This window comes from Onychostruthus taczanowskii, unplaced genomic scaffold (genome assembly GCF_017590055.1).
Source record: "Onychostruthus taczanowskii isolate IOZ18803 unplaced genomic scaffold, ASM1759005v1 scaffold1, whole genome shotgun sequence".
Taxonomy (NCBI): domain Eukaryota; kingdom Metazoa; phylum Chordata; class Aves; order Passeriformes; family Passeridae; genus Onychostruthus; species Onychostruthus taczanowskii.
Window position 1 is genome coordinate 2502604 of NW_024496525.1, and position 22955 is coordinate 2525558.

At 41.7% G+C, this 22955-nt stretch overlaps 1 protein-coding gene across 3 annotated transcripts in view; it reads left to right on the forward strand.

Annotated features, from left to right (window-relative positions):
* AMBRA1 (autophagy and beclin 1 regulator 1) overlaps positions 1-22955 on the forward strand; it is a 117136-nt gene that overhangs the window by 40181 nt on the left and 54000 nt on the right. The gene's annotated exons all lie outside the window — the stretch shown is intronic.

Sequence of the window (22955 nt, forward strand, 5' to 3'; positions counted from 1 at the left end):
TGGTGTTTTCTTATGAATCAGAGCAGAGAAGGATTGATGAGGAAAATGCATTCCAACTTTTGAGGTTCCATTTAAGTTGTCTGAAGCAAGAGAAAGGACTGTTGGATTGATATAGTAAGCTGTCATTCAAGTGCTTGAGCGTTGCAGATTCCATGCTTCAGGTATGTGTGGAAGTGTCTGCATGAATTGGGGACGGGTGTTAACAATTCTCCCTTTATTTAACTTCTTTCCCTATTCCTAGATGTCTTTTTTTAAACAACCTGACAGACTAATGATCAGCTTGCTGCAGGTCCTTCTAATTGAATTATAGGGTGCCTTGTTCATGTTCCGGCTAGGAAGACGCACACAAGGCAATGTGGGATTCAATTAGGATCTTAATAAGTGCATATTAAAAAACTCAGCTGCCACCACATACAGCACACAGGCATTTGGGAGCCTTAGAGGGCAAGCGGAGGTGGAAAAGGGAGGTGGGGGAAAGAGGAGGAGGAGTATGGCAGTCTGGCAGTACATGAATGAGATGGTTATGGATGACACATATCTTGAGGGTGAGTCTTTTTTGGCTGGGTCTGAGTTGCTCTGTAATTAACCCCGGTGTGGGGGTGTAATTTTGGAGCTTGGGGAAGAGCGCAAGAGATGATGTATGGACAGGTAGGTTGGGATGTGGTTTTCCTCCTTCCTTTAGGTAATCACAGGACCATCACTGAAAGGAGTGCTGAAAGGTTTCTCAAGAGGCTGCATGACTCTTTACCTTATCTTAAGGCGCAATCAACTATGCCTAAGCCATTTTTGACAGGATTTATCTAACCTGTTTTTATTGGAGATTTCCCAGTCATTTTGGGGTAGAACTGTTGCTGGTTTTGCAGTGCTGGTTTAGTATGGCAGTGGTCTTGTCTTTGATAATAGATTTCCGTCATCTTCCAGGCTTCTGTCTCTCTGGACATATTGGCCTGAGTGGTTCCCAGTGCTGTCGAGTTGGAAGAACCCAGAGTCTCATCTCTGCTTGTATCCCTTAGGAAACAGTGGAGCTAACCTGTAGCATTAGCTGACTCATGTACTTGCCTGTGCTTGCTGCCTGTGTGGGCTTTGGCTGTTGGCACGTGGAAGCAGCACACTGGCAGATAATTACTTGCTGCCAGGCAACACTGCAGAACTCTTGTGTTGCCCAGCTTTGCTGGAGACACCTGCCTTCATCCCTTCTTCAGGCCTCCTTGCAGTTTGCCTGTTCCCTTGTGGCTGGGAAATAGCCTGGCTTTTTCATCTACACTTTTTGGGAAATTAGAGACCCAAAACACACATCCTTGCTCTTTCTTGCATATATGCCAGGAATAACAAAGAAAGACAGAAACTGTAATCATGGAAGTTTCAGAAAACAAGATCAGTCTTTCGTGTGTGATGCTGTGCTGAGCCTTCATAAGGCAAGGTTTGTTCACTCTGGCAGTGTTGTGGAACCTCACACTGGAATGGCTGGTACTCCACCATAAAGGCTTTCATTGACTTAAATATAAAATTTATTCTTCCAATGCAGTAACTGCTTGTGTTATGTTGTTTTAATATTTGGTTTATTTTACCCATGCTTTCAGCTTTCAAAATGTTTTCTTACATCCATGCTAAAAACTTGTTCATATGTTGCAGGAAAAAGGAGAGTTGAAATTGCAAATATTAGGTGGAGGCATGATAGGCAAGAACTCGAAGATGAGGTTGCAGTTGTGGAATAGCCAGAGAATTTCTTATACTTGTGTTGGTCGGCAGCATTGTAATTTTCAGTATTGTGTTTCAGAGCCATTGAAAGTTACAGTGCTGATAGTATACTTTCCTTTATATTTAGCCTGTGCCAAGGCTTGTGGTAGCTCTTTCTTCAGTATCATGGTGAAAAACTTCTATTCAAACTCAAAAGTACTTTAACCCTGGCCCAATAGTTACGGGTGAGTTTGACAGCCTTGGCTGAGGAAAAAATCAATCCTCTATTTTCCCATTAACAAAGGCTAATCTAAGCTTGAATGCTTTGAATTACTTCAGTCTACCATGTATCCAAACTGTCATTTTTGAAGTATGTTTAAATGCAAAAATGCCAAATGTATTTCTTATGTAACCTCTACAGCATTTGAGAAGAGATACCAAAAACCCCTGTATTGCTAACCTGACAGTTTTCTAAAAACTGAGAATAGACTTCTGTGTAGGACTGAGAGCTGCTGTTTGGGAAAATACATCCAATTCTACTTCTGCTCCTGTCCACTGCCCCATTTACTGCTATACACTGAGAGGAAATCAAAGGAGCAGATGGAGATCTTAGTGTGTGAACTACTGTGATGTGCTGGCTAAATTTTTTAATGTCAGAGCTCTTGCTGTCAGGTTCTGTCCATTTACTTTAAGCTCTCTGCTTTATGTGAACAGCTTTCTGTTGTTTAAGTGTCATTCTCACACAAGTGTTACACGAACAATCACTGCACGCTAGGGAGGACTGCCTTGAGACTAAATCCGTAGAGTCAAGTTTAATGAAACCCTAAAAATTACAGGTTGTCTCTGCAAATGGACTAGTACAGCAATGCAGTGGGTTAGGCAGAATGACTCACATGCCAGGCAGAGCTTAGGTCAAATCAGAGCCCTTTGTACTAGTCAGGGGACTGGTAGCCATCCTTGTGCCAGGGCACTTCCAGGCGAAGCGCGGGAAAGGTGGCAACAGATGGGGTAGAGTAGGTGGGAGCCCAGGGGGAGAATGAAGAGATACCAGTCAACATGACAGACAGGGAGATCTCCATGCCAGCAGCCTAATTTGCATGGAGCACTGGAAGAGCAATGTGCCCCAGTAGCACCTGCCTGCCTCATTATCTGCCTGGTGCAGTTCAGATCTCTCAGCTGATACAGAATGCTGTATCACTGTGCTTTCTGGCACCAGGTAAAACACCATGTGAAAATATATTACATCAACATTGTTACCTTTAGCATTGAAACTTGTAATCACACCAAAAGTGTTGGTAGTTTGACAAGTTATATTTTTCTGTAAAGTCTACGTTGATTGGCAGTAATTACACTGTCCTCCTTTAATCCTTTATTAACTGAGTCTTATATCAGCTTTTTCATTATTTTGTCTGGAATCAATGTCAGGTTGACAAGACTGACAGTCTCATCCTATTTCAACCTTTTAAAATACTGGTATAACACTAGCATATTTTTCAATCTTCCATATTCCCCTGTATTTCAAGACTCATCAAGAAACCTGAGAGTTCATTTGGCATCTCTTTTGAGGCTCTTGGTAGTGTGGGCTGCAAGCCACCCTCTGCACTCTCCTCTCCTTGGTGAACTGCCCTAAGTGATGAAGTTGTGGTCTCCAAGGAAACATCCATACAGTGAAAGCTAGTTGAAGTAGTTGGTTGCTAAAGTGGTGATGAAAGCAGTAAATATATTTTGGTTTTTCACTTCATGTGGCTGATTGATTGCATGTGGCAGTGTAGGTGGAATATTGCATCTTGGAGCCATTTCAGTCTTAGAGTCTCTTGGGTTCTCTGCCATTTGTGGGCCAACAGAGTGGGGGTTTGATTTTTGGTTTGGTTTTCTTTTTCCTTCTTTTTTTTTAATTTCTTTTTCCCTTCTACACTTCCCAGGAGATAGCAAAAAGATGTTCTGGGGGATGAGATGACACCTTTTCTAGTGGGAGTTAATACTGCTGCAGAGCTCAGCAGCGTTAATACATCCAAGGAACACACAGCTCAGTATTGTGTTTACTACCTCTTACTGCTTTTTTGAAATGTTTCTGGAAGCTGAGTATTTCTGCCCACTGTTTTGTTTGGGTTTGTTGTTTGTTTCTTTCTTTGGTTCGTTTATTTGTTGTTTTTGGTTTGGTCCTTTTTTGTTTGGTTTTTTAAAAATAAATTTCTCTTTGTCCTAAGTTGCATTGGGAAGCAGGACACCGTTAAGTTGTGATGGCCAAGTTACAGATATCTTTTGGTATCTCGTAGCACAGACCAGGACGTCCATTTTGACGTCTTTTTTAAAATCCGTAGATACATTTAAAAGAAAAGGTCTGCATCGTTGTCGCTGAAGTGCTTGTGACCTCGTGTTCCCCTCTGTGAACTTCTGCCTCAGGCTTTATAGTAATTGACTGCTTCGGGATGGACAGAGACTTGCTAATAGTATAGTGAAACAAAAAAGGCTTTAGTTTCAGTTCAGTGAAAGCTTAGGGGAAGAAGAGAATCAGTGTTTCCCAAGGAACTTTGCAGAAAGCTTTAAAAATTGGCACAGATACCATTTTGTTGGCATTTCTATTACTCATTAGGCGACCTGCAGATGAAAGTTTATGGTGGAGTTATCTAGCTTTGTGAAATGCTTCTGTCTTGCCTCACTTTGTTTTAATAGGCTTCTATTCAGTTATGTGTATCTCAACAAACAAAATATTTTTCCTTGTGTGGTCATAGGTCATGTTTATCTGCTCTGGCTTTGCCACCAGACTTTTATCTGCTTAAACACAATCCAGCACAGTTGCTCTGAGTTGTCCACCTTGTGGGGAGATCCCCATTCCACAGGGCTTAAGGTTTGAGTGATACAGGTTCTATGTTTACAGTTTCTGAGTGATTTCGTTGCTATCTCAGGGTAATAGATTCAGACCAGAGACTGAACACTTGCATGTAGTCAAAGAATGAGCTTGATTTACAGATTTTTCCATATCCCACACCTAATCAGGCTATAGCCTGCTACAAGAGCAATGATGGTTCAGCTTTGGATATCTCTCCTGGAGTTGCCAGAGCAAGGTGTCTGTAGCCTTGTGATACTGGGGTGGGGCTGAGGCTATTGATGAAGCTAAGAATCAGTTGATCCCTTTAATGGGAGTGTAGAATTTCAAAGTGTGAAATTTGGCTGTTGTTTTCCCAAAATCCCATAACCTATGCTGTTCTTTAGAGCTTTACTTCCCAGAAGAATTCAAAGTCATGTGTCTTCTGGTGAATTTCTATTCTTCAGCCAGCAACTGCTAACACACAATTGTTAGAGTGTATGAAGTTTCATCGTGGTGAAAATTAGCTAAGATGGATAATGTCATCCTTCTGGGACAGGAAGGATGTGATTGAGCATGTGATAGTTCTCCTAATAAGAATTAGGGTGATGGCCTCTCACCAGTGACACGCCCTAGTTAAGGTGCTTCCTGGTGCACATTCCCAATTTCTTAATCACTCTAGCTGTATTTAGGGCCGATGTTCACAAGTGAGTGGCTCTAACCTAAAGCCAGCTAAATGGATATCATTGAGCCTGTGGTACATGCAGCTGCATAGAGTATTGTTTGCCATTGCAAGTTGAGTTAGCCCTAAAGTAACCTTTCACTTCTGCTCTAATGATAGAAGTGATCATGATAAAAGGCTTCTTTGCCTTCAAAACCGTGTTGAAGGCAGATCTCCAGTTCCTCTGGCATTTCAGGTGTGATTGCCTCCTGTGGTTCAGGTTGTCTTGATGTAATCCTGTTCTGTCATGTACAGTATGCCATTAAATCTGTTCTGAGATGCTCCCATCCCTCAAATGTGCTTGTAGTGATGCCCAGCTGTGCAGGGTAAGACAAAGATAAGAGAGCTCCAGAAGGCCAGCAAAAGTTGATAGAAGGACACATTGTCAGTTGTCTCTGATGTACCCATGTTTTTCTTAGTGTTAGTAGTTATGTATTTTCTGTACAGTTCCCTGAGATTTGAGTGTTATTCTTAAGCTGTACCTTCAGCTGTCCATCACTGGCTTATTGATATTGGCTTGCTTCTGCCTTTTCATCTGAGGCAGCTGTGTGAATTTGAATTAGTGTCCTGATCTAATCCTTCTTTTCACAGTAGAGAATTCTGTAGAATAATAGAATCAATGAACATAACTGTGTGGCTTTCTATGCTGTATGTTTCTGTTATTCTGTTTGGTACTGCTCAATATGGAAACTTTATGGAAACTTTGAGTAACTTCATTTTTGTGGTCTCTGTGATCTATGTCAGTGGATGCTAAATGATATAAGAGGCTTAAAATATGCCTCAGATTCTTCTGTGACTTGAGAGTTATAGATACCTGTCATCTTCATCACAGACCTGAGAACAGTTTATAATTTCCGTGGAAGTGCAGCCTTTCATGAAGAAATGTAAGGACAAAAAGAGGCTGTATGGCTGAATTGCAAATGAATGAACTTCTTACAGGAGGGAATGATGGAGTGTCTCTTCATGGGACTGGTGAGAGGTATCCTTAGAGATGTTGGTTTCCTCAACATGGTACTTAAGCTTTAGGAGACAGTAGGATTTTGGAAATGTGGCAATGACTTTAATTGCGTGACATCCTGTTATCTAAGTGTTCACTTACAAATTTGCTTAATGTATTCTAAAAACACACTTGAGGCCCTTGGAAGGTTAGTTGCAGCACCTCAGCTCTTATCTGCCTTTGTCTCTCACCAGCTGGTGCTTTCCTAGATCAGCCTTCAACCATGAAAGTTTTTAATGTTGCTGCTCAATTACAGTAGAGTATCTCATAAATAAAATCTCCTGGTAGTTTGATGTCCTATGTGCAGAATAAAGTCATATACTGTGAGTTAACTTTCTCATAGTATTAGATCCCTTCTCGACTTCCAGTTCATTCTGTAGCTGTGGCTCCGGGATAATACAACATCATGATTATGGTCAGAAGGTGAACTTCTTAGCACGCATTCTTCAAATGAAATCCCTTTCCCAGAGAATAGAAGACAGTTTGTTAATGCTTAAAAAGAAAAAAGTCTAGAAAACAACTCTTAATGCACAGCTTTGTGACGACATTGGGATCAGATAGCTGATGCACAGATGCTACATTCTTCCTAGCAGGTCCATCTTTATAGTACTTAAGTAATTTTTCCCTATATTGCAGGACACCAGTGAGTTTGTTTTTTCCGGCTCTGTGCTTTAATTGGCAGTCCAGCTGCCTCTTTTCTGGTGCTGTAATCTGTGTCATCCTGTATGTTGTACCTTGGCACAGTGAAGGCTGATAGGTAGTTGATGCAATTAGCCTTTGAATGACCTACAGGCATTTCTCTTCTGAAATGCTAGTCCAGTGCAAAGACCTCCACAAACGTTCCTGAGCTGTTGGCATTCATTTTGATGCAGATAAATACTCCTCTGAGATAAACGGGATTTAGTTCTGTGTACCTAGATGTCTCCTGAAAGTGGGTGATAGGTAGTGTTAAGAGAAAGTCATTAACATATGCATTTATGTGCTGGAAGAGGTTGTATGTGTTGTTTCCAGTTAGCCTTTCCCTCACATCCAAAATATCAAATTCTGCATTGAGAGTCTGAGTAGTTACTCATTCGTATTTTGCTGTCCTCTCCTGCTGTACATAGTCATACACAAAAAGCACAGCCAGAAGGTGTCAGGGTACTTTCTGTATGGAATAACTTTAACCTGGCTGTCTGCTTATTGTGCCCTGCTCCCTCTGTGTTGCTGTTCACTTGCATCTTCCACTTAGCAGCAGACGTGCTCTGTGGTCACAGAGACTTCTCTGTTTACATCTGTGAACAGGTACAGTTTGAATTCTTTGGTTGGGATATTAAGAGTGCAAAGCACTAGAGACTGTAGGGCAGATGGAATGAACTTGCATTACAGCCGTTGTAAGATGTTATCCCCTATTTGGTTCCAGAGACTAGGGTAATCTAAGGCTTGAGTGATTCCAAAATCAGTTTAATTTCTGAAATAGATTTTGTATATCAATGGTTTTGTATGCAAAGAGCCTTCACACCTGAGAACTGGAGATTTTCCATGAGTCTCTTAAATATTGCACAGTAAAGGGGAGCTAAAGAGTCAAAATTGTGCTATTAGCACTTTAAAGCCTACTATTGCTCGGTCCTTTTTGTTCTTGTCTTTTCTTTATGCTTTTGTAACTCAAGCCATAGTTTATCACAATCTGCTAAGTCTGGGAATGTGTTAATTGAGAGGACTGTGAGTCAACTGGAAATAAGAATCCACAGCTATGTGCACTATGGGAGGTACTTGCACTGTAATTTTGGGGTCATCTGACTTGGGAGGCCAAGCTTCCTGTATAGTTAGCAGAGGAAAAAAAAGACCTCTGCTCTGAGGATTCATCACCTGCAGTGAGCTGAAATGAGGTGCTCTGAATCTTCTACGGAGCTGACAGTATATTTAACACTGATTAGATAGGGATTTTTGGAAGAGTACTTTCCTGCCATGGGTTACTTAGATGCCTAAAATTAGGCAGGCGACATCCTGCTCTCATGGCAGAAAGGATGTTATCTAGAAGAGGAGACCTTCGTTCATCACTTGGATGATGGATCAGAGTGCACCCTCAGCAATTCTGGGAGGAGTAGTTGATGAACCAGAAAGTTATGCTGCTGTTCAGTGGGACTTTTATAGACTGGGAAATGGACCAGCAAATCTCATTAAGTTCAGTGAAGAGAAATGCCAAGTCCTACACCTGGGGGAGAATGACCCCATACACCAGAACAGGCTGTGGACTTACTGTCTGGAAAGCAGCTGTGCAATGAGTGACCTGGAGGTTTTGTGGACAGCAACTTGAACATGGGCCAGCACCTGTGCCCTTAAGGCCATCAGTGTGCTGCGCTGAATTAGGAAGACTGAGGGAGGTGATCCTTTTCTTCAGGCCTGGTAAGGCCACATTGGTAGTATTTGTTGAGTTCTGGACCCCAGTGCAAGAAAGGCATGGACATACTGGAGTAAATGCAGTGAAGGGCCACAGAGATAAGTAAGGGTTTACAGACTGACTTGAGAGAATAGGTTGAGAGAGACAGCCTGGTACTCTTCAGCCTGGAGAAGAGAGGGCTTGGACTGCATCTTGTCAATATGTATAAATAACTGAGGGAATGAAGAAAGCCAGACTCTTTTCAGGGATGCCCAGTGAAAGGACAAAAGGCAACGGACACAAATTGAAATTCCATTTGAAGAAAACTTTTTCTTTCTGTGAGAATGGTCAAATTCTGGAACAGTTTGCCTGTGGAGATCATAGGGTCTCTATCTTTGGAGATATCCAAGTTTGACTGGAGATAGTCCCTGGTAACCTGCTGTAATTCACCCTGCTCTGAGCAAGGGAATGGTCTAGAGTATCTCAGAGGCCCTTTCCACTCTCAGTCTTCAGTGATTCTCTGAATTTACTGAGTACACAGGAACAGTGAAGTGATGTTGGGTTTCAGTGTAGGTGAGAATAGAGTTTGTTGTAGTTCTGTTAAATACTGTATTGCAGGAGTAGGTACAGCTGCTTCTGCTTGTGTATTGGCGGTGACCACTAATTGTGTTGTAAAACATTGCGATGGTTGTTACTGCAGAGGACTTCTGGCTCTTTCAAGGGCTGTGTGAGAGAGCAGATGTTACCAGAGAGTGCTTTGTTACTAACTTTCCAGGAGTTTATATTTATTTTGTGTTCCTTTCGGTAACTGGAGGCTGAAAACCTTTCAGTTGCCTGCTTACGTAGCAGAAGTGTCCGTAGAAAGACTTGGTGTGGATCAGTGGCTGTACATTGTGAGTATAATTTACAATTTTTATTTGCAAGTGTGATTAGAACGAGCACCCCTCTTCTGGTCAGAGTGAGTGCAGGCCACTTCACAGGAGATGCTTGATGAGGTCTGAGGTGATGGGATTCTTGGCTAGTGTCCAGAAGTGATGCTGCACTGAGGTTAGCAATAGTTGTAAAGATCTGCATTTACTCAGCTGTGCCAGATACGGTCTGTGACTGGCTCCATTTAAGGAATTGTGGAGGCTGTTTGCTGTGGGGTGTCCTTGGTTATGCTGCCTTGTGAGAGAAGTTGTCAGAGCAATGTGTGCAACTGTCCTCCATACAATAAAGTCGTATTAAAGGGTTAAAAGGCCCCAAATACAGAGCCTTGAAATGCTTATTACACTTTTACTATCTGTATCCAGAAGAGATGATGGTGCAGTTGCAGAGTGGTTACCAGCACTTGATAGACTTTCATATGCATTAGTGGAAGACTGTTCAAATGGGAACAATGGTACTCAAAGCCCTTGAATTAAGCTTAAACAACAGGAAAGATTTTGGACAGATAAAGAAGCAGTTTTATGGACTGACTGGGCCAGAGGCAAGATGTATGTCAAACAAACCAGCAGTTAAGCTCTCTTAGTTGCTGTTGACCTTTCAAAAAAGGTGTTTGGAATCTGGGGTCAATCCACTTCTGGCTGTAGATAATAAAATATGGAGTGTGAGAGTGGCAGTCGAAATCTATTTTCTTGGAGGGCTGATCTTTCCTGCAGTTGCTTTGTTCGCAGTGGTGATCCAAGCAGTGATGCTGTTGTGACTATTATTACAGCCCAGAGTGAGATAAGGTGCTTTGGGACCAGTAATGTGTGTCCCATTTGCAGTTTGTGAAGTCTTGTTTTGGGCAATGTAGCGACTCTGCAAATGGCTTTGGGGAGCTGTGGTGAACCGATAGAATATGAATTCCTGTCATGATGCTACAGCTCTACAACCTTATGTAGGCAGGCAATATCGGGGAGTATGAAACTACTGTTGTCTTTTTATGTGGTCTTATTGACGACATTCCAGATGATGTTCAAGTCCCTGTGCAACTCTTTATGTCTACATTTCAGAAGGACTTAGTATAGCTGAAGGAAGAATCAGCTGAGGAAAACTTCAGCTATAGAATGACGTAAACTTCATGTACTTAGCTAATCAAAATAGTAGGTAGTTGTTACTTGACTGGTCTAGATATACCGGTGGGGGAAAGAGATCTGATAGAGCACCCTTTAATACAATAGACAAAAGGCATAGAAAGATGCAGAACCTGATATCAGTACAGTTTAGCTTGGAAGAAAAAATGATACTTGAACACTGGTGTTGGGAGTTTTTAATTTCTTCAAGTCCTGCTGCATAAAGTTCATCACTTGCATTGAGGTAACTGATTGCTGAAACAGGTTTTTTTTCCAGTACATGGGGTGTTTAAACTAGCAAAATTATTGCCTAGTTGCAAAGGAAAATTTGTGGTCATAGTACTGGTCTCAAAGTTCCTGGTACATGTGCAGTTTTCATAGGGTGTCTTCAGGGGTCCCATTGCTGGAGAGGTTCTTCAGGCATTTGCATCGTGTCACAAGTGCTGCAGGACTGGAAACAAGCACTGAATCTGAGAAAGCTTGTATAATGAGTTTTCTGATTCAAGCTGTCCCAGTAAGCCTTTCTTTGTATTGGTGGCTGTGACTCTAAAGCTGCCTTTGAGATTCAGAAAGGCATTGGAGAGAGGTGATCATGTTCTTAAAAGTGAAGGGTGCAGGCTGATTCCTTTTGTGTGCATTGTTAAAGAGATGAATTTCTAGATATCATTATATCAGAAGGGGTAAGGCTTTGCAGAAGTGCTCATCTTTTGTGGGCGTTGAGGCCCCTTGGGGACCTGTCTCTTTGTGGGTGGTAAAACTCACTTAGCCATAAAAGTATTTTCCCAGAGCTTGCTGCCTCCTTTTAAAAGGGGAAAAAAAATAATAAAAAAATTACCCACGCTCCAGAGTGCAGAGGGGAGGCAGGAACCCGTGTGATCTGCTGTGCAGAGGGGTAGGAGTCCTCAGTGGCCTGCCACATTTGGCTGTCATCTTTGAAGAGATTAGTCATGATTTTCACTAATGTGTTTTATGGGTCGGGGGGGGAACCCAACACCACAAAGCAAATCCTAAGACAGATTTGCTACGCCCAGTATAGAATATCTTCATAGACATTTTTATAGCCACCTTGCCATAAAGATGGAAGCAGTTTTTGCTATGGCAACATAGTTGTGTGTTGAATAATGGATCTGGTAAGAATGCCGTGTGGTGATCTCCCGATCGCTTTTGCAGGTAGATAGGATTGCACCATTGGATGTTTTATTTGTAATTGATCATTAAAGTCTCAATCTGGTGTCACTTAGTGTATACAAATCAAAGGTTGTGTTAGCTATTAGGTTCTGCAGTAGTGGTTTTTCCTTCATGTAGTATCATTACTCAGCTGGTCCTGTTGGTTTTATGCTTCTGGTCTGCTTGTGGGTTTGTCTTACCTAGGTATTTTACCTTAACATGAGCCACTATAAGTTGCCTCCTGTGTGGAATCTGGAGGAGTTTTAGAAAATGCCTGTGGCAAGGGCAGAGCCTAGGAAATAAATTTAGGCTTCAGACTTTTCCCAAAACATAAAGGCTGGATTTGTCAGTGCTTTTGGGTTGTTTAAAATGTGGAAGGTGTTGAGTGTCTTGCATGAGATGGGGAAGTTCTTGAAAAAAACTGAGCAGAGAAGCCAAACAGCATTTGTGCAGTAGCAAACATAGGCTCTAGTACTAGGTGAGTTCATATTGGCTTTTTAACTCTTTGCCTCAGAACTCAAAAGTAAATGAAGGAGATTTTGTACACTAGAAAATATAAACCGGATACAAAGGCGTACCTCATATGTGTCCCTCCGTGCCATGTTGTTTTTTTAAAATTAGTGCACTCATCACCTCTGGAATGTATCTGAAGTAGGAATGGTCTCCAGTGTCTGCGGGAGTTCAGAGCTGGTTTTGAACTAAGAGCTGCAATGTAGCGCTACTAAAGGAAGCTGTATTTTGCTTTCTTGAGCAGTAGGTTGACACACTCTCCTGTTCAGCTCAGTGTGGGCTGTAATCCAGAAGCCCTGGCACGCAGGAGCTGTTATGTTTCTGAGAGTTCAGAATCAGCAAGAACTGTGAGCCAGCCTCTGCAAATATGACAGCTCTGGACTCTGAGTTCTCTCATAGCCTGGCTTCTGAGTTCTACTCTTGCTGCTCTGGGAACCAGATTCACGTCTCTTCTCCTTGGTTCAAACACTGCCTGAAACAAGGTGCAATTTCAGCTGTATCAATAGGCTTCAACCCACCAGGTTTTGCAGCAATAGGTGGGAAGGAGTAGGTAGGTGTGGCTTATGGCCCATTAGATAACTTCAGGGCTGGCAGCAGAGTATGCAAGAAGTTGTAGTGATGGTCATAATTTCTTGGTTGTCTCTTTCAGCGTCTTTGGGGTTGGTTAGCGTGGTAGTGGTAGGTAGAAGCCATTCACAGAAGGCAAGGGAGGAGCAATCAGATAATCAAAAATGTTAGTACTTTTGCTAAGAAAGAGTTAATGAGAATAGTTAGACTACTAGTCCCGAGTTTTGACCAGCAAGGGGGTCCCTAGAAGTAGAGCAGATTCAATAGTAGTTGAGATGGAAGATAGGCTGGAGTGGAAAAAGAGCAGTGGCTGCTCAAAGTTCATATACAGTTGAAGAGCTAGAGTTGAGAAGGACATATGGGACAATGCATTTCCTCTTCTCTTCCTAGACATCCGAACTGTGATCCAGAGTCATTGAGAAATTTAAAGATGCAAGAAATTAATGTCTGTTTGTGTTGTGAGAGGGAGGAGAAGAGCATACACATGTTTACTGACAAATTGCAAGGGATAGAAGTTGATAAAAAAGAGGGAAAAATCATAGAGGTTGTTGGAGTGCTTAGAAGGACTGGGAACATGCTTGTGTCTGTTATGGGAAGAACTGCAGGAGGGGAAGGGAAGGCTGAAAAGGTAGAGGAAGTAATGTCACTTGGTAATTTTCTTACAAGCAGCTGAGATTCTGCGCAGAGACAAATGGAAGCTGGAGGAGGGGAGGGTTTGAGGAATGAGTCAAAGGTAGCTGGGATTGCAGGCGTGGGCTTCAGTTAAGCTGGAGAAACACTTTGTCTTCTTTCAAACAATTGTTCGTATTAGCATTCGTGGTGTGGGCATGCATGAACCCATCCATGTGATGTCTCCTGGTGTGCTGCACACAGAAGCTGTTTGAGGATCTGTCTTCTGGTTCACCACAGACCAACCAGGTCAGATCTCAAGGCTTCTTTGAGGTGTCAGAGTAGAAAAGTGTAGTGGAGGGAATTGGTCTGGTGGCAGTTTTCATTAGTGTTGTCTTGCAACAGGTGGAGGAATGGGTACTGGTATCACAGGTGGGTCAGGTTCAAAATCTGGTGGGGAGAGAAGGGGGCAAACACCCAACATGTACTTATATATCCCCACAACCCCATTATGAGGACACTGAAAAGTGTAAAGGAAATCCAAAATACTTTGCCAGAGTGGAAGGAAAAGAAGGCACAGGAGAAACAAGGCTGAGGGGAGACAAATAACTGACAGTGCTTATGGACTGGAAATCATAGCAAGATGAAATAGAAGAGACGGGCTGGAAGACAGCAAGTTTTGACTGAGAGGGACTCAATAATAACAGATCTTATAGGCCAAATGGAGTGAGCAGATTTGCAAAAATTTTGAAAGGTACGGTGAGAAAGCATTTTGCTGAGGTCTTTATTGGATTCTGTATGTGGAAGGTGTGTATGTTATGCAAGGGGAATGTGTTTCTGTACTTTCCTGGCCCAGCTTGGCTGATGAGGTTCCACAGAAAAACCCTTATTCATGGATACCCGTGTGTCTGTTGACAAGAAACAAGGAAAGCTGAAGGCAAAGCCCTGTCATAACTTCTCTGCTTGCAGAGAAACTAGCTGTAAGTGGATGTCGGTCTCCCTGATCACTCCTGTGATTTTAGTGAGCTACTGCTTAACTTCTGCTATCCTATTACTTATGAGGCCTAATAAAATTGTCATTTGGAACTGTAATTTTACACTGAATCCTAGTACTGAGAGGCTGGCTTGGAGTGTTCATCATCTCCTAGAATGTACCGCTGCTGGTTCTTTGATCTGGTAGGAGCTGGACCTCTGCCTGCTGCTGTGAGGGTGAGATTCTGGAACATTTTACCACAGTCCCTTTTTAGTTTGTGGCCTCTGCCCTCCAGTAAAGCATGGCTTGCTCCAAATCTTGATTGTGTATAATTGAAAATTTTACTGTAAACCAGTAAATTGTCATTGCCCTATTTTCATCATATGAAATTTCCCTCCACTTTTGCTTGTAAATGCTGTATGGAGTAGCTGTGGTGGTTATTTTGTACAGCAGCTTCTTGGGGAGGTCTGCTTCGGACCCTCTGGAAGCATTATGAGCTTGTTCATGATGGATTAAGGTCAAGTCTGCCCTAAAAAAGAAATAAAACCCATCTAAGTATCCATTCATTGTGCAGTGCAAGACCTGCATGCTGTGTATCTAAGTTCTTCTGCTGCCTTAGTTTTTCTGGATGTGGCTTTGATTTTGCCTTTTAATGCTTATTAAAAACAATGGAATACAGTGGTAGTCTCCTTTAATCTTGGAGTCAGTTGTGTAATTGCAGTGGGTTGGACCTGTCTGTGATGAGCTGAGCTGTGGCACCAATTTTACAAATGACAGTACAAGGTTATGAGTATGGCCAGACTTCTTGGTGGAGCCCTGACTTCTGGGAACCCTGATGCGTGTCACTGTTCCAAATGTTGCATGGTTACTTCCAGATTGTTATACGTGGTCTGTCAAGTTGTGGGCTAACGTGCTGTGTCAGTCCTGCTCTGCATACTCTGGGATCTGGGTCACCCATTGAGCCTGAGTCTCTGCCCTGGCTTCAAACAGAGATCCCTGTGCACTTGCTGGGGTGCAGTGACCTGCTTTGTGCATTAAAGCTCGTGGCAATAAGGAATGAGTCTTGTTTCCATTGCTGTCATCTACATCATGCCAAACCACCCTCGAAACTTCTTCCATGAGAAAGTGTTCAGAACATTGTGATAGTCAAGTACTTTATTTGCTGTAGGTTTCTTTTGCTTTGTTCTGTTTCAGTTGGAATAATGTGGTCTCCTCATTACATTTTTCCAGGCTGGGCTTCCTCCTTTCCATCTCACCATGCTTTAAATGTAATCTGTCTTCACATGAGTAAAGCTACTGTTAGATTTTCTTTTCCTCAGCTTGCTCGTTTTCTGCTTTCTTTTGGCTGTGTGTCTGTTCACTGCTTTACCCAGCTAACAGCAAGTCTTTCTGCTTACTTTCCAGTTCCTGTCCTACCTTCTCTTCTTCTTTAGATTTGTGATACTTTGGGATGTGTCCTGCTCACAGGATATTCTTCCTGTGAAAATCAACCACTGAGCATTTTTAGCTAGTGCTCTGTACTGTGCAGATTCAGTCTGTGTCACTAAACTGACACTGCATTTTCATTACAAGTTGGGGAGCACAGAGCTGGTGCTGTAATGCAGCAGTCCTGAAATACATTTAAGGATAGTAATAACTTGTGCAAGTCTTCCGTTCGCTGGCAAGTACAAGCCTTTGAATACGTTTTTGTGCTTTGCACGTCTATTAATACCATGTACTGCTGTTTCCACAATGAAAAGTGGTTCCAGTGTGGAACCTTGTTATTGTACTGATACACAGTTAAACCTGCAGAATTCAAACCCTTCCAGGGAACATACTGCTTCTTGAATTAGTGAACGTTTGTATTTTTGCAACGTGATGGCTGATAAGGCATGCAGGTGTTCTACAGAGACATTGCTGAGGTTTTCTCTCAATTGCAGATGGGTGTTTTGGTATAAGACATGCACATTTCAAGTTGTGCTAAGCACACATTTTTGCAGTAAGAGCTGCAGAGGCGGTAGCAGGAATTTGGCTTGCTGATTTGTTTGGATTAATAGGATTTAATGTAGTTAAAATGCACACTCACAATGGAAAAGGCTTTTCTGTGGAAAGCAGTTTGACTTGTTATTTTTGTGTCTATTCTACATCTGTCTGTTGGTGTAGCTATATTGGTTAGATGGGAGTTCTGTTGCAACATTATTTGAGCCTCTTAGGAAGGGGAATTACTTTGTGCGAACTAAAACTGTGGCCACACTAATGAACTATGGAATTGATAGATAAAGTATAACCTGAGTGGAATATGCACTAGAGGTGGCAGTGGTCTTGGCACACAGTCTCAATAACAAGAAATTGCAAGACCTCTCAATTGTCTTAAACTATATACGGCTGTTTTGGCAACACTGGATCAGTCTGATACATGTTAACATCTTTGTTAGATGAGTGAACTGCAGCAGGCCTCCTAGATGGTGTGATGTGGCAACTTTGGAGGAGCCAAGCATTAGCCTTGAGTGGTAAGGATATTCTGGTTAGGTGGCAGCAACCCTCTGAAGATATTTTTTGTTGCTGTACTGGAAATATTCCTCTGAGTCCAGACACTGCTAAGCTAGAAAGGTAACTTCTTCAATGGCTGTTGGCAGCAAAAATGTCTTAATCCCATACTGATTGAGTTTCTCAGTGCCTCTGTTACTGGCTGAGACACTGCTAATGGAAAGGCCAACTGTGTGGGTGTGCCAGTGGGACCTTACAAAGTTTTTCTTTGATAAGAGAGCTGAAGTTGGGATATAGACAGGCAAATGTAAAAGCCAGACATTTTGCTTTTTTTGTTGACATACAGTAGCAGTATTTGAGTACTGCCCACCCTGAGTCAGGTCTCACAATAAGATCAGGTGTGCTCTTGTGCTGGAGGGCTATTTAGGCAGGAGAGACTAAGTCTTGGAAGGCAAGTCCCCCTTTCTGGTATAGCTCCTTGTGGAGGTTTGTCCTTGTGTTCTTCAGAAAAGTGAGATGGGAGCTCTGGAAACCGGAGAACTTAAAGAGTCTGGTGCCTGCTCACAGCTGCTTGGTGGAAGGATGCCCCCTTTGTTTGGTCTCTTCGAGACTCTCCATCTGTGGCAATTAGGATTAGCAGGCACATTTCATGCTCTGAAAAGTCAGAAAAGGAAAGAAGAAGGAGTTTTACAAAAGAAAATGCCTGCCAGGCACAGATTCCACTCTGGTTTTGTGCAGAGAATAAACACAGATGTGAAGGTTAAAAAGCGGACTTCCAAAAGCATTTAATGACAGGCTTGGTAATGGTGCAAGGGACTTAGTGATGGGAGAGAGCAGAGGCATCACGAGTTGCAGAATAAGCAGAGGGAGGAACCCCAGACACACAGACCACACATTAGCTATTGAGACCTTCCTAGTTCACATTACCAGGGATTTCATTGAATTCTGGAAGGAGAGATACAGCATTTTGATTTGGAGAGTCACCTACAATTTCTGGAAATGTACAAGGAAGCAGGGGTCTGAACATGCCTGCATGTGTGGGTTCAGAGGTGAAGGAACTCAATACACCTCTCTTCTGCCTTCCCATCTAGCAGCATATCTTGGACTCATTTACTACTCCCCCCACCCCGCCCTCCATTAATTTGCAAAACCCTTTTTTTTTTTTTTGCAGAATCAGTTGCTTTGGAGCAGATTTCAAATGTATTACCTCACTGCTTTTTTAGTAGATTGATGTGGACCTCCAGATGCAGAAATGCCTGTAACTTAAATTATTGTTTCTCCTCACACTGACAAGATAAAGATTGTCTTTATTTCCCGAGTATTTTCCAGTTAGTAGATTTCAGGCTCCCATTCCTGGGCAGTAGCTTGATGGCTCTACAGCTGATTTCTTAAGTATCAGAGAATTTTGTAATAGAAATTATGAAGGAAGTGTAAATCCCTTTCTCCAACCATTTACTCATTGTTTTATGTTAGGAGTTCTTAAAAGCACACAGACACATCGTATAAAAGGCTGCAAGTATGCAGGAAAGGTCAAACCAAAACATTAGTTAAATGAAATGCAGATTGGAATATATTTTTAGTGCATGAATCTTTTTCCCTAAAAGGCTATACTGAAGGAAACATGTTTTACTGCCTGAATCATATGGTAGTGTGAGGCATGCTTTTAACACATGCCACTATCTCATGGGAATAAAGAAGGGATCTCAAAACAAGTTTAGCAGCTCCAGCAGTTTGCTGATAGGAAGACTCTAGCTTTGACTACCCTTCCCAGCAAGGGGCCTAAATCAAAAAAAAAGAGAGCTTGTTTGACCACCCACTTCTCAAACAGCTTGCAAATTGTTTCAGCCAAGGGTAACAGGTGTTTCTTTTATATCCATTGCGTTTTCCTGCTAAACTCTTTCAATGCCACATCAACTCAATTTGCTGAAAAATTTCTTTTGACTTGTCTAGAGCCATGACATTTATTTTTACTTGAGGACTTCATGAAGCACCTGCATCTCTTTACATGGCATTCCACTACTGTATCCAGCATCAGAATTCCAGGAGTTTCATGATGGTCACTAAACAACCTGTGTTTTGCTCCTTTAAACGTGTATGTGTGCCTGCTGTTACATGGTGTAAAGCAATAGTGTAGTGGAGCCTTCCCAGGGAACTTCCCATCCACTGCAGGTAAAAGCATCATAAATGACTAATGAGAACACAAATAGCTGAACCTAAACAGTCCTTGTTCATAAGGATTTTCTTAAAAAGAAGAAAGTAACATTTATATTTAGCTTCATTCATGTTGTACAGATGTAAGAGCATCACTAAGACTTAGAGCTCTGCTTCTTTTGCAAGTAGGATTTTCAGTTCTCTGTTGAATTGACCTTAGTACCCTTCAAGAATAAACTTGCAAACTGTGCATGAGCGAAATAATTATGTGTCATTAACAACATACAACTGTTACTTTCTGTTCAGTGACTTTTCTTGCCAAAATCAAGATCTCATTGTCTCATTCATCCCTTCTCCTTTCTAGCACTAAGGTGATGTGTAAGTAATACTCTGGCCTGCCCATGATTCAGATGGTATTTCTCTTTGTTTTGTTGTGTTTTGGAGGGTTTTTTTGCCTTTTTTTTTTCTTTTATGGCATAAGAGATTATGCATCTTGCAGATAAAAGGTATTGTGCAGATACTGTTTACATCCTGTCAGTCTTTTATTGTGGCAGTGCTGTACTTCAGGTGCTGATTGGTAGAGGTGTGGGAGGTAGAAGGAAGGAGTTCTGTGTATTCCTCACAGTTTGGGTTTTTTTCTGTTCAGTGGTGCATACCTGATACTGGATGGTTGGAGAAAGTTCTTGTTAGCTGGGAGACTTAGGCCACGATCTGTTGCTACCAGAAGCTGAGAGGTTTGATGTAGCTACAACAAGGAAATGAAACTGCATGTTCTTTATTGGTCACCCTGAGTAGGATGAGACCTTCCTAAACAGAGACATTTGCTTACTCCAATATGTATATGCAAAGGCTGTAATAAGAGGATTTATTTTTCACAGGGTACAGAATTTTCCTCATCTCAATTCTGTGCAAATACTATTGGCTCAACTTTTGCTCTTCAGGAAACTGTCTCTGCTGTTGCATATCAAATTTTCCAGCTTTCTTGTGTAGCAGGGTGACATGAGCAGGGGAATCTCTATAGTGAACAGCAACAGACTGTGAATTCTCTTAAGAAGAGGAATTGCCAGCTTGCTTGATGAGATGCAAGCAATACAGATAAGAGGGGATGCATTTGAAAAGGATCTTAATGTCTTCTAGTTTCCCTGAGGGAAAACTGGACTCTACCATCAAAGACAAATGCTTACTAGACACGTTTGTCTATTAATTGTTAGATGATCAGACGAAGAAATAACATATAGGAAGGTAAGACGTCAAGGAGCCATCATGATTCTTTTTGGGGTGAGGCTTTTGGCCAGGCATCTGTTCTTTTATTGTTTGTGCTTGTTGTAAATTAACTGATTTCCTTTTGAAGTCTAAAACTTGAGGCTGAAAAATTCCCTTTCCTGTATGATGTTTGCATTGTTCTCAGTGTGAGTGGACCCCTTGGGCACTTGACTGGCTCCTATTAGGATAGTCATCTTCACTTACCTACAGCTGAGCCCTGTTCCAATTCCCATAGCTGATAGGTCTGTGGAACTCAGCATGCTAAGCATTGCCCCTTCTTTTAAAAGGAAATTTTGCAGTAGGAATGAACATGAATGGGAAATTACATTTCTTCTTATTTTATACATCTAGAATAAAGAAAAAATAATAGCCTTTTGAAGGTTCAGCCTTCAGAGAGCATAGACCTCTTAGAGGCTTTCTCAGTTAATGTTGAATCTAAGATCCTTTTAGTGCTTAGCGTATGCTGAACTACTCTTAGTAGCATATTGTGCATCCATTCATGAAAATCATTTTGCCCATTCCTATTTACAGCTTGCTTGTACATTGAAGAACAAGCAAACGAAATGGTTGAAAATACCAGCTTGCTTTGCATACTGTTTCTACAGCATGAGCCCAGTTTGAGATAGTTGGCTCAACCACTTCAAAGGCTGGCCCTTCGAGGTAGCCTGGAACAGAGATTTACTGGGACTTGTCAAATTCACATTCAGAATTTAATTTACTGTCACCAAAGGTGGTCCCCCAGACTAGACTGTCCCATAAAATACTTGAGGGTTGAAAAAACTTGAGGGTTTTTTCTTCAAAAAAAGAACCTGTTGCAGCTCCACTAGACTTCAGTAATCATTTTACCTGAATTCAAATTGTTTCAGAACCGATTGAGAGAATCTGGTGTATTCTTGCAGCAGAGAGTCTTATCCTTGTTTTGTCAAATAGATTTGTTCTGTGTTTTGGACTTCCTGGGTCCTGGATTGTAGTAAATCTAGAATAACTGAATGTAAAACCCATCAATTCTGACAGATCCTTTCTACAAGTATAGATTACCCCAGTATCAGCTACACTTGCAAATGGTTTCATAAAGAGGTAATTACTTTTCAAAGGTACTCATGCTTTGAGACTCAAGTACTAATCTACGGAGAATTTTATACCAAGGACTAATCACTCCCTCAAACTGAGTCACAAATTAGCTAAGGGTTTTCTCCAGCTTCCTCAAGCTTATCTGTAAGCATCATAATAAATTTTTCTCTTATTATGAGGGAACCTGCCAGGCACTTACAAATTAAGGATAAAGGATCTAGCCTAGAAAAAAATTTGAACTCTGGTTTCTGTAAAATACATGGAAAAGTAATTCCCATACTATGTAGATGTTTCATGTTCCTAAAACTTGTATCCCAAAGCCTGTGTAGCTCTAGAGTATTAGTTGTTCTTCTGAAAGTTTGATAGTAGTAGTTTGAAGTTAGCCTGCTTTTCACTGATGGAGTGCTGGAGTGCCAAGGGAACTGGTTTTTCACCCCTTTTTTCCCTTTCAGTCTGAACTCAGACATTGGCTTGCATGGCTTGATTCATAAATGAGCAATAGTTGACTGGCAAAGGTTCATTTCTCCATATGCCAAGATACGTTGGATCCTCTGAGGAGGTTGAGACTGATGGATAAATATCTGTCACGTGTAGGTGGCCTATAAGAAAAGATTTGAGGATTTTTTTATTTAAGTCTTTGTTAAGACTTTCTTCCCCCCCAACTCTTTAAACTCTTTTGTCATGTGCTGAGTGGGGGTGGATGGAGTTCAGGGTGGTGGAGGGAAAAAGGGGGGCTGCTGAAAGCATTTATCTTCATTCCTGCCATCATCCAGTGTTTATTACGCAGTGATAGACAGACGCAGGAAAGCTGCCAATCAAACCTACATTCACTGCATTTCAATTGGCCCTTGCCTTGGATTTCAGCATTTTGAAATCTACATCATCGCTGCAGAAAAAAGTTGTTCTGTTCATGAGGATGACAAGCGCAAGACCTTTGGGTACCCACTGCAGTCACTTGTGATCCCATCAAACAGTGGAAGACCCAGGAATCAGGACTGTCAGGTGCTTGGTGAGGACAGCTCCTTGTAAGAGCTGATCTGTTGCTGCCCAAATTTAAGAAGCTATAGTGTGCTGTTTGCCTCTAGGTTACATATACTTGACAAGCAGCAGCACCTTCTCCTCTCATCCAGACTGAAACCCTGACTGGGCAAAGCCAGCTGAGAATGAATTCTCCTGCTGCACGGTGAACAAAAGCTCTAGTGAGGATTTGAACTTTCCTGAGTCTTCCAACTGTAGTCTAAAATGTTTCCCATAAGCCAAAGAAGACAACACAGGTTAGGATAGCATATTTCTGTGCTAGGGGGTGTTTTTCTTCTTTAATTCATTGTATGAAATGTCTACATGCTTTTAATCATCTTTACTGTAGGACAGTGCATGCGTGCATGTGGGAGGCATCTGGCAGGACTTGTGATACAAATGTTATTCCACTTTGTTTTATGTACGTAGATATAATTTAATAGTTGCGCTCCTCAATTACATAATTAGTATAAGTAGAGATAATTACTTAATAAAAGATGTAGATCATGGATTTCTGATTAGTGTTAGTTCACACTGGTTTGAAGCCTTCAAGAAATGGACCAAA